Source organism: Durio zibethinus, chromosome 27 (genome assembly GCF_047325235.1).
Source record: "Durio zibethinus cultivar Kanyao isolate XHJ-2024 chromosome 27, ASM4732523v1, whole genome shotgun sequence".
In the NCBI taxonomy this organism is placed as follows: domain Eukaryota; kingdom Viridiplantae; phylum Streptophyta; class Magnoliopsida; order Malvales; family Malvaceae; genus Durio; species Durio zibethinus.
Window position 1 is genome coordinate 5143495 of NC_143188.1, and position 12187 is coordinate 5155681.

Genomic DNA, 12187 nt, shown 5'->3' on the forward strand with positions numbered 1-12187 from the left:
GTTGGTGGCAAATGGCAATGATGATCATCCTGATTTGTGAATTGAAAAGCACACACACACACACACACATATATATATATATATTGTCTTTGCTTATTTTACCTACTGATCATCCTTTGATTAGGCACTAAAGAGCCAGTGACTTCAATTGTAGATTCTTTTCTTTTCTTACATATGTCCCCTTTTCTTTGATTGATTATGCAGGTAATTCTGTGTTATTTTTATAGATCCTGAGGTAAGTCTAACTAGTTTTAAGGAATAGATTAGTGAATCATTCATGGGAATGATTCTTTAAGTGATACTAAATTTTAAACAAAACAAATAAGTAAGCTGCAAATTATAGCCCTCCTTTCCCACCCCACTTTCAGGTGGACTGCCCAATGGAAAAGTTGCTTCTGGGGAAGGAAGTTTCTATTTGAAACTTTTCATTAATTAAGTACAATTCCCTTGTGAGCAGTAATATAAAGGGCAATAGGGAATGAGTTATATGTCATTTTCTTTAAGTTTAGCATAATAAAGAATTTTTTGGTATAAAGATATCCAAGTTTGAGGTAAGAAAAAAAACTGCTTTTAAGTGATACGATTTAAATCTTAAATTTATTGAATATCAATTAATTAAATTAAATATCGGAACCACGTATTCTTTGTAGCCCACATCGTTTATATTATTATTATTATTATTATTATTATTATTATTGTTATTATTATGAGGTCTAGAATTTGTAAGCTGAAAATTAATCTACTCGAACTGAAAGTAACTTGGAAATAGAGCAACTACTGTGAGACTAGTAAAAAGTTATCAAACTTAGTAATTGAGAAAAGCTGGTGGCACTAAATTAGCAATTGATGCCGGAGACAATACTGTATCTATAACTCAGACCAGAAGTAAAGCTTGCTACTTGAAATAGCATTGAGAAAAACCATTTGGGTTTCAATTAAGATGACCCAAAGTCGTCAAAATGCTGCAGGACAAAGGCTGACAATGACCGGAAAATGAATTATTATGATTGAAACTTAAGGTTTTGTCCTTAAGAGAATAATACAATTGACCATCCCATTCAAACTTCCTTTCTAAGGATAAATTATTACCAAAACCCTACCTAATAATAAGATATTAACTGCAGTTCAAAGATTCATATTTATATATATATATATATATATATTATATAATAACAAATTAAATTTTATATCTCATAATTCTAGAGTCACTTGCATGAAATGCCAAAAATAATAATGATAATAATGTTAGATCATAGTTTTCAATCTTTTTGATCCACTCATTTCTATAAAAAAAAAACATTTTCATTTATTTTGTTAACTCTCATATCGTATTTTATTACTTATATCTACGTCTTTTGTGATTTACTTTTAGAAGTTTAGGTTTTTCTCAAATCTAAAAACTTATTTCTCCTAACTAGTGTATAAATAGACCTATGTTTCACATGTCCAAATTATTTCAAATAACCTTTTCTCATCTTTTTCTCAATTTGAACTATTCTTAACTTTCTTTGAATTTTTTTATTTTTGATTTTATCTCTTATAGTCTTCTCACACATTCATCTAAACATCTTCATTTTTGCTATATTTTTTTCTTTTCATGTTATTTCTTAATAGCCCAACACTCAATTACATATAAAAAAGTAGGCATTATAGTTATTTTATACAACTTTGCCTTTAACTTGAAAGGTATCCTGTGATCACACAACATACCCAATGTACTTCATCACCTCACCTATCTTGCTTGAATCCTATGATTCATATCATTTTTTATCTCAGTATCGCTCTGAATAATTGATTCCAAATATTGAAAATGACTACTTTTTGGTCTTATCTCACCATCCAACTTAATCACATTAGCACTTATTTCCCTATTACTACTAAACTTATATTCCATATATTAGTTTTAGATTTATTCTATTTAAAACATCGAGACTCTAGCATATCTGTCTCCATAATTCTAATTTTGCATAACATCATCACTAGTTTTAGCAACTAAGATTATATCATTGACAAATAACATAAACCATGACACCTTATCTTCAATATGTCATTAAGCTTGTCTATAATTAATGCAAAAAGAAATGAATTTAGTGCTGAGCCTTGATACAATCCTAAAGTAATGGGAAAATTATCAATCAAGCCCCCAGACATCCTTATAGTCATTAAAAACTACTACATACATATCTTTATTTATGTTAATGTACTTTAAGGGAACTCATTTCTTCATTAAGGTCCATCAAAGCATCTTTCAAGGAATTTTATCATATGTTTTCTCCAAGTCGATAAATATCATATGTAGATATTTCTTTCGTACTCGAAAACCCTCAAACAAAAGCCTCAATAGATGAATTACCTCTGTTGTGGAGCATTCTGGCATAAACTCAAATTGGTTTTCAAAAATAATGACCTCATGTCACAACCTACATTCAATTACTCTCTCCAAAAGTTTCATATTATGACTCATAAGCTTTATTACTCAATAGTTCGAATGATTTTGTATATCAAATTTATACTTGTATAAAGGCATTAGAGCATTTTTCCTCCATTCTTTTGATATCCATCTAATCCTTATTTCACCCAAGCATTTTTAAATCTCAATTGGGATTCTATTTGGTCTTACAACTTTCTTTGCTTTCATCCTTTTCAAACTCACATATATCATGCTTAAATTGCCATTAAAAAGATTATCAAAATAATCTCTCAATTGTTTCTTAATTTTCTCATCCTTCACTAATACTCTTTTGTTATCGTCTTTGACGCCTCTTACGCCATTAATTTCCTTACTCTTCTTATTCCTTATCTTAACAATTTTGAACAACTATTTTTCTCAATCTCTCGTCTCTAGTTTTCTATGTAATTCCTTATGGATCTTAGTCTTTGAAGCTTAAATAACCTTTTTTACTTTCTTTTTCGTTATTTTATACTTCAAATAACTTACCTTATCCCTATTACTCTTTAAATTCTTATAACATTCTCACTTAATTTTAATTGTCATTTTCACATCCTTATTCCAACACCAAAATTCCTTTTCTAATAGCATATGATCCTTATATTGGCCAAGTTTCTCTTTAACAACCTTTAAATTCTGGTAAAAATTTTTTCTCACATTACTTCTATATCCTTATCAAATTTTCAATTAACCTCTTTTACTAGCTTACCTCTAAAAACTAACATTTTGTTTCCCTTCAAATTCCTTCATTAAATACGTGGTTCATGACTCTAACGTATCCTCTTTGATCCTAGAGGTAAAATATATTTAGAACTAACAGTCTATATTATGTTGTTATACTTTCACTTTGTATAACCTTACAATCCTAACAATTACTTCTATCATCTTTCCTCGTAAAAAAAAAAAATAATTTGATTAGCATTTGAACTATTCTTAAAAGTTACAAAACGTGATTCTCTTTTTATAAAATGTGCCTAATGATTTGCTATAGGGAAAAAATGTTTTTTTAATTTAAATTGTATTTAAATTTTAAAAATATTTGTTTTTTTTAATATATTTTAGTTGATATAATTAATTTTTTAAGAATTTATTAAAATAAATAAATATAAGTTAAAAAATGAAAATAGTTTATTTTAGGTAATGATAAGTATATATGTCTATATCAAAGACTTAATTTTGAATCTTCATCCTTAAAAAATTATATTTAAAAAAGTAAAGTTAAGTATGAATATAATTTTCATGTATTGTCATTTCTTATAAAATATATATACTACATACAACCTAAGAAACTATTTTCAATATTATATTTAATTTAATTTAATTTAATGTGATTATGTTGGTATGCTTTTATTTATTCTTCTTTTAAAATTATAAAATAATAGTATGAAATAATTTTTTTCATAAAATATATAATTAATGAAATAATATATAAGCATAAAAATTTAAATCAATTTCAACATTTTACATATAATTAATTAATATAATTATACATTTTATTCTTTATTATCGTAAAATTGATATTTGATTGATATTTATTGTATATTTGTATATGATTAAGTCCATATTGATATGCAAAGCTTTAATTTTAATTTTTATTTAATAAAAATATTTTTATCTTAAATTTGTTAATGTGAAATTTTGATTTATCTTTAGATTTGATGTTGATAATTATTAATTATTTTTTATTTTTAGAAATTTTGTAAATTTTTTTTTTGTGATTTTATGACTTTTTTGCAAAGAAAAAAAACCCAAAAAGGGCTTAAATGCCTGGAGCCCAATTGCTTGAACCTACACAACAGTTTTGCCCAAAATTTGCGATCATGATTTGGGCTAAAACAGTCACAAAGCCCATGAGTTGTGGCACATATGAACCATATTTTCATAACTCATCTTCCTCCCTACGAGAATTGTTGACGATAATGGTTGACACCAAAGATAAACCTTAAAAACGGTGGGGAAATTTTGAAAAACTGCCTATTTCCTAAGGATACTTTTGTGATTTAACACACAACAATTCCTTTAAGAGTTGTGCTATTTACACCATAATTTTTTTCTTCACACCCCACTACTATTAACACTTAATTTTGTACTTAATATATCCCAAACCTAAAACATAAATTAACTAAAACCAAACATCTCTTCATGCTCCATCTCCTTCAATCGAAAACCTTAAAACTCTTAAAGGATTAAGCTCCAAATCAAGTCCCAATCTCCCATTTGACATTAGATAACTAAGAATTAGAGGTAAATAGTTTTTTTTCTACTTTTTTGTTTAATTTTGTGTTTAGTTTCGTAAGATTAAAGATTTTAAATTTTGGGGTGTGATTTAAACATTTCAAAAATAAATTTTTGAAAATTATTGAAGATTTTCAAAAATAGATATTCGGAATCGTTAAAGAACTTTCAAAAATTCATTTTCGGAGTCCCTAAAAGACTTTTTGATATCTATTTTCGAAAACCTTTAAGAATTTTCAAAAGTATATTTCTAAAAATTTTTAATGATTTCTAGACATTCATTTCTGGAAGCTTTTAAAAATTTTCGAAAATAGATTTTTAGTACACAATAACTTGACATCATAAGGAACATTGACCCTGACAATATCATTAGCAGATTGGCAAATCCAACAGCAATGACCTCTAATCTTTCAGCTACTAGGCACTATCTGTTAAATAATATTTGTAATATTTTTACAATTCTAACAAATGTGCATTTGAAAGGAATTGTTAATTGTGAAGAAAAACTCATGCAAGTTAGCTATTGCACCATGTGGGATGAGCTTATTGGAATTGAAAACATGTTACAAACATTATTAAACAGACAATATAATTGAAAGATTAGAGGTTTTTACTATTGGATTTAAATAGCTCATATCTAAAAAAAAAATCATGAAAGACCTGTTTAGAGATCGTAGTAAGAGACATTCGATTTCTCATGCCAAACACTAATAAAGAGATTGAAATCTACAATATCATACTTAATGCAACAAAGAAACTAAAGTAAAAAATTACTTTCAAAAATGTATTTTTAGATAATTATAATACTTTCCAGAAATGCATTTTTCAATGCAGTGAAGAAATTTTCAAAAATAAATTTTCAGTATATTGAAGAAGTTTTTACAAATAAATTTTTGGTAATTTTTGTTCATTTTCGAAAATCAATTTCCAATGAATAACTGGTTTTTCTAGAAATGAATTTCCAAAACTTACTAAGAAGAAAAAACGGGCGTGAAAAACACAAAGGTAATTGACTAATGTTTTTTTAAGTAATTTCATTAAAATTAATTTTTTGGAGTGTATTGAGAATATTTTAAAATGCAAATAGCACCACTTTTCCTTTATCCTTTAATGCTTAAGATAAGCTTAATGTAATGCCTCTATTTTTCACTTCCATTTTAATGTTACCCTCCCCAAACCCCATTTTATCCTTTCTCCCCTCTATCCCCTCATCATCAATTTTGTTACTGTAAACCGATCATTCATGTTGCCCTCTCTCACCGCCAGAAACATCACCGAAAAAGAAACGATATCCCAATTACCCTCTCGCTTTCTTCTAAGGAAAACAAGCCTTTTTTTATATTCCAGATATAGTTTTTTTTTGCATTTCTTGAAAAAAAAAGAGAATTTGAATTTAATTCTCATTTTATTTAGGTTAATGTCCCATATAGTCCCTGAGCTATTATTTTTTTTTCTAATATGGTACTTAAACTAAAAAGTTTCTAATTAGGTACCTAAACTATATTTTTGTGTATGAAATTACTCTAACCTTTAACACCATTAACTTTAAAACACTAACATAGTATGAACAACTAATAAAATATTGACACGTGTAAAAAAAATTCAGTTAACATCACATTATCAATGCCACACCAGCATTAAAATTTTTTTTTTTATAAATCTAAAAAGATTTTGAAAAATTCTATAAAAATTTTAAAATTTTTTTTTAAATTATTTAAAATTCAAAAAAATTTTAAAAAATTTCGTAGTTGTCAAACATCTTTGTATTGCTTCGTAAGTCTAAGACCCAAATTCTCATACCAAAACAGGAACAAAATAATTCAATTGCAGATTAATTTCATGATCATTTCAATCTTTGTCATTGAAGTAAATGAAGGTAATTCATTCCTAATGCAAGTAGACACTAAAGTGATACGACATAATTATTGTGTTCTTTTCAATTTCACCATTTTCCTCGCTTTCAATTCTGCGGCTCAGAACCCAATCCTAGTTGTCTTTAGTATTTTCTAGCTTAAATATAGTTCCACTTGCACCTAAACTCAAATCGCTTTTCAATCTAGATTTATCACTAAAAGAAACCCAATTCAAATAAACCTAACAAAATTCTATCAAAGAACAACTATATCATGAGAAACCCAACAAACAATCCATACCCATGAAAACAACAATGATTACATTAAGAAAAAGTGGATTTTCAAAATAATTAAAACACTTGCAAAAGATTACAAATTTACCGAAACAAAAGGCCCTACCCCAAGGGCTTAACACTAAACTAGTTGCTCTTGAAGCTGTTTACACTCCAATGAAACCCTAAACTCCCCTGTTTTTGCCTTTTCTTGCTTTCCATTCTTACTTGGTACAAGTATAGCAATGAAAGCCTTGGTCTTGCTAATAGGCTTGCTCTTTTCAAGCTGGACAGAGTCACTAACTTTGAATTGGTTATTTGGGTCATAAGCTGAAACTTCTTTTTCTTCTTGACACACATTTTATACTTAGGATATGAGGCTAAACGCACCACTTCCATGGACACTATCTTGTCATTTGTAGCACAAACAATCTTACCTTGCATGAATTTCATCACCTTGATTAGAGGAAGAAAAGTAAGGGTTTTGTAGGATTACAGAAAGAGGGAAGAATTGAGTTTTGAAAAAGAGAGAGAGAGAGAAAAGCTGAGCCATAGAGAAATGGCGATGAAAGCCTAAGAGATTGAAAAGAGGAAGTTATTGACATTCTAGAGCAGTTTTCGAAGTTGAAAAAAAAGAATAAGGGGATAAGATAGGATTGAGATTTTTTTATTTTTGATAATATCTCATTTGGCCTTTAAATTATTTTTGTTATGTCAATTTATTTTTAAATTTTTTTAGAAATTTTCAAAAATTTAAAGAAAATTTTTAGATTTTTTGTGAATTTTTCTTTGAAAGTTGACACAAAAATGATAATGTGTCATTGATTTTATTCTTTAATACATAATATTTTATTATATATTTATATCACATTAATATTTGGAGTTAACGATATTAAAAGTTAAGATATTTGAATATATAGAAATGTAATTTAAATATCTAATTAGAAATTTTTTCAGTTTAAAAATCACGTTAAACAAATACAATAAGGACATTATCCCTTTTTATTTCTAAGGTGCTGGAAACGGAGACGTGCTAGTGACGGAGATGGAACAAGAGACAAGTACTTCGACAAGTTCGGGCGGAAATTCGAGGAATAAGAACAGGTACATTGGCAGCGCCGGCGGATTGAAATGTTTCGGCGTCTTTGTCGTCAGACAATGTGGCGGTGCCTATGGTGTATTTCGTTCAAGGCGTTTTAGGCCTTTCGAGGCTTGCTGTTAGTTTTTACTTGAAAGATAATTTGTATCTTGATCCTGCGGAAGTATGTTTCTCTTTTTTGTTCCCTTGATTTTCAAGCTCTTTTTTATTAATAATTTGATAATTTAACAATTGCTTTATGTTAAGTTAGGGCTTATTTGTTTTAATTGGATAACAAATTGCGTGATTTTATTTCTTGTATGAAATAATTGTGGTAGAATCAGTTTTACATTTTAGTCATTTGTTCATTTTAATCTAGTATAATTTTGTTTTGATTCCATTTATTTGTGCTTTATAGCAAATTTTTAAGAGATGTAAAAGTATTGCTTGCTGCAATTGCTACTTGCATTTTGTTATCCTCTTTTCACTTACTAAATGTTGTTAAAAGTAAAAGCAAATGGTAGAATTTAAAATCAAAATTATAAAAAATTACCAAATTAGTAGAATGCAACAGTATTCCAATGTAATTGTTTGATAAAGTAAATTCATAAATTTTGTTTCCCAAAAGAACTCCATTAGCAGTGTTAATTTTTTAGAATTTAGTTATAAAAACATAAAATGTTGAGGATTCAAGCATTGGAGTATTTGACTCTAATACCATGATCAAGAATAAGCTTCATTTGGTAAGTTAGAGCAGCTTAAGAAAAGCATGTTAATGGGTTTGCGTTGCATTTATCGCATATTTATATGTGGTTGACTAGACTGCTGTGATATCTGGTTTTTCTGCACTGCCGTGGCTTGTTAAGCCACTTTATGGATTTATTAGGTGTGGCTCTATTAACAACCTCTTTATGTTTCCGATTATCTCTGAGGATTTTGAATTATTATTTTTGTTTTTGGATTTACTTTGAGCAACACTCTGTTTTTGCAGTGATTCAAACCCACTATTTGGTTATCGAAGAAGGTCATACTTGGTTCTATCGGGGCTTCTTGGTGCTTTCTCATGGAGTTTGATGGCGACCTTTGTTGACAGCAAATGTGGTGCTGCGTACTTCTTGGATCTCTTTCTGTTGCCTTCTCAGATGTTGTAAGTTTCTTCTGCTTTGCATAATTTTTTAAGTTATTCACTTCAAGATGACTATTTGTATCAACGGTGGTTTAGGGTTTTACAATTTCTTATAGCTGCACTTTTCTTGTATGCATGTTTTTCCCATGATAGTATTGTTGTGTAATTTAGTTGGTTACATTTGAAATCAAAGCTTTCTATACAACCAACATAAATAAGAGAAATATGTCATGATCCTCTGCCGATATTTATGAATTTAATCATCATTCATGTCAAGCTAAGGTCTGCTTGAGAATAAAATAGTAAATTAATCCATTTACAAGTCTTAAGGAGCTGAGAGCCTGAGACTTCCTCTGTCCATACTTGGCTCATATGTAAGGCATAAAAAATCATTAAACTCTTGTTAGAACACATTCCTCAAATCAAACAGAAGAATAATTTTAGAAGCTTCTGAATTAGTTGTGAATTTGATTGTTAAGGTGTGTGTCTTATTGTAACAGACACATTTTTTTGTTTCTCTATTTATTGGCAACTCTCACATGACTGCATGAGCATATGCACACCTAAACTACTCTCACAAGCATTTTGATTGTTAGTCTTAAAATTTTCTTTCTTCAGGTGTTATCCTATTCATATTCTACTTATATTTCTGATATCATGTTAGAAACTAATGCATTGTGTAGGTTGTAGATTCCATGGTTGTGGAGAGGGCTCGTGGGGAGTCACAAAGCATGTCAGGATTGGTTCAGTCTCTATGCAGGGGTCTTCAGCTTTTGGTGGAATTGTGAGCTCCTATTTTAGTGGCTCTCTGGTGGATGCTTATGGTGTAGAGTAGTTAAGGTCATTTGTGTATGGATTTAATTTGCAAGGAGAAAAGACAATTCCGTCTAATCATTTTGTTGCCAATTTAATGACTCAGGTTCGTTTTTGGTGTCACTGCAATGCTACTACTAATAACATCTGCTGTTGCTGTTCTTGTGAAAGAACAGCAAGTGCTTGGCCCAGCCATGATGCAGAATGTTCTTTTGGGCAATCCTAGCTTTCTTGAAAGCTGAAGAGAGAGTATTATTCAGTTATGGAAGGCTGTCAGACAGCCCAATGTATTTCTTCCCACAGTTTTTATTTTCTCGTGGCAGTCAACACCGCAGTCAGACTCTGCAATGCTTTACTTCGCGTAAGTTCTGTTACTTTGTTTAACTTTCTTTGTTGTCTCTTGATTTTTCTCTTTTCATATCTGCAACAAAAAATTATTTTCATTTCACAACAAATAAACTTGGTTTCACCCCAGCATTTCTAGGACGTGTCAAGCTTGTTAATTTGGTTGCTTCATTGGTTGGAGTTGGACCGTATAATGGATTTTTAAAAAATGTTCCATTGCAGAAGATTTTTCTTGCCACAACAATTATTGGTACAGCTCTTGGAATAACTCAGGTTTGTTTTTTGATTTACTTTTGCTTAAAATTATTTTATGATGATTTGCATATTGTGCTTTTAGGCAATTTGTATTATTTTCCACTTTGCTTAGGTCTTTTTGTCACTCGATTGAACCGGCAGTTTCGAATAAGTGATGAGTGGTTTGCAATTGGGGATTCTTTGATTCGGACTATTCTTGGTCAGGTAATTTAAGCTTACTTGCTACATATTTGCTTTAATCTTTAATAGATACAAATGATATCTGCCTACAACCATTATCTACACTCGGATATGTAAGAGTTTCGAGAATACTAGGTGAAATTGGTAGGGCTTTTTGAGTTACTGGCTGGTAACTCCAAAATTAATAAGAGTTTCTTTTATAATTCTCTACAGGCCCTTTTCATCATTCTATTCTAGGCTTTTAATGACTACAAGTACCAAAGTTATAACATGATGGCCTTGCGACATTTGATAGCATGTACGACTGCTATAGTATACATTTTTTATTTTATTTTATTTTATTTCAAGTCATTGCTGATTTTGTCTGCACTTGATAATGTTGCAGGCTTCTTTCATGCACGTTCTTGTACTCGCAGCAAAACTATGTCCAGAAGGAATGGAAGCAACACTTTTGTGACTCTAATGTCCATATCAAATGGAGTTTCGTTGAAGGACTGATAGGTGCTGGTCTGACCCAGCTATTTGGCACAACAAAGGATAAATTTGATAACTTAGGCACACTGATAATCCTCTGCAGTCTCAGTTCATTGTTTCCTTGGCCACTACTTGGTCTCCTTAGTATGATTCCAACATTGTTTCTAAGGAGAATGTAGATGTTGAGATGAAATCCAATTGAATTCTGGCTGTTTGTCTCATTGTCCAAGACGTGCCTATCCTCTTCCATAAATTTCTTTGGAACCGTCCTTTCTAAAATGTTTGTGCTTTTTGTTTGACTATAGATTACATTTTAGAACACAGTCACAAGAGAAAGTGGGGGAGAGTCCCGTAAATTTTACGGGAGGGTCACAAAAATCCCATGCTATGGTTGATTCAAATGACTTAATTATAAGTTATGAAGTTGATTTTTGTATATTTTCTCATTAAAGTAATAAAATCTAGTAATAATCTTTTGATTATGCTGAACAAAGTCTTTCGAACGGGTGTTTTGTGTGAGGAATTGTTTACTTTTAGTGAGGAATTTTTGTTTTTGATTGAAAGTTTTATGATTTTATTTTATAAAAGCGTTTCAAAAATATAGGTTTAGATTTTTATCTTTATATTATATAATATTTTCAAATTCTTTTAACGTGAAATTATAGGTGTCACAATATTTTTTATTAAAATTTAATGTCCTATTAAATCTAATACTGAATTATAATCAAGATCATATTAGACATTTAGATTTTGAGATGACAAGATTTTATTTATTGAATTTTTTGTCACTTTATCAAAAATTTTGAATATCGTTATATAATTTGAATTTAATTTTTCTTGCTTTTTAATCATCATAATAATTTTAATAGATAACATATTTAAATACATATGATTATTCATTTGAAACTACAAGAGATTTTCACTATAATTCTTTTGTTTACTTTAAACCATACAAAGTCATTATTCACCTGATTGAATTTTTAGTACCAACTTGTTATACAATTTCAAAAACTAAATATTTATTCTTTAACCGCACCTCAATAAATTAGTGATTTTACATTTACTTTTATTAAACATATATATATTTTATTTAATCGCATTTTCCAA

The 12187-nt window shown here is 29.2% G+C and overlaps 2 pseudogenes; one reads left to right on the top strand and one right to left on the bottom strand.

Moving 5' to 3' along the window:
• Positions 1 to 6842: 6842 nt before the first annotated feature.
• On the bottom strand, positions 6843 to 7414 carry LOC149510866 (small ribosomal subunit protein uS17c pseudogene; annotated as a pseudogene).
• A 416-nt stretch (positions 7415 to 7830) lies between these two features.
• On the top strand, positions 7831 to 11545 carry LOC111279854 (folate-biopterin transporter 1, chloroplastic-like; annotated as a pseudogene).
• Positions 11546 to 12187: the final 642 nt, after the last annotated feature.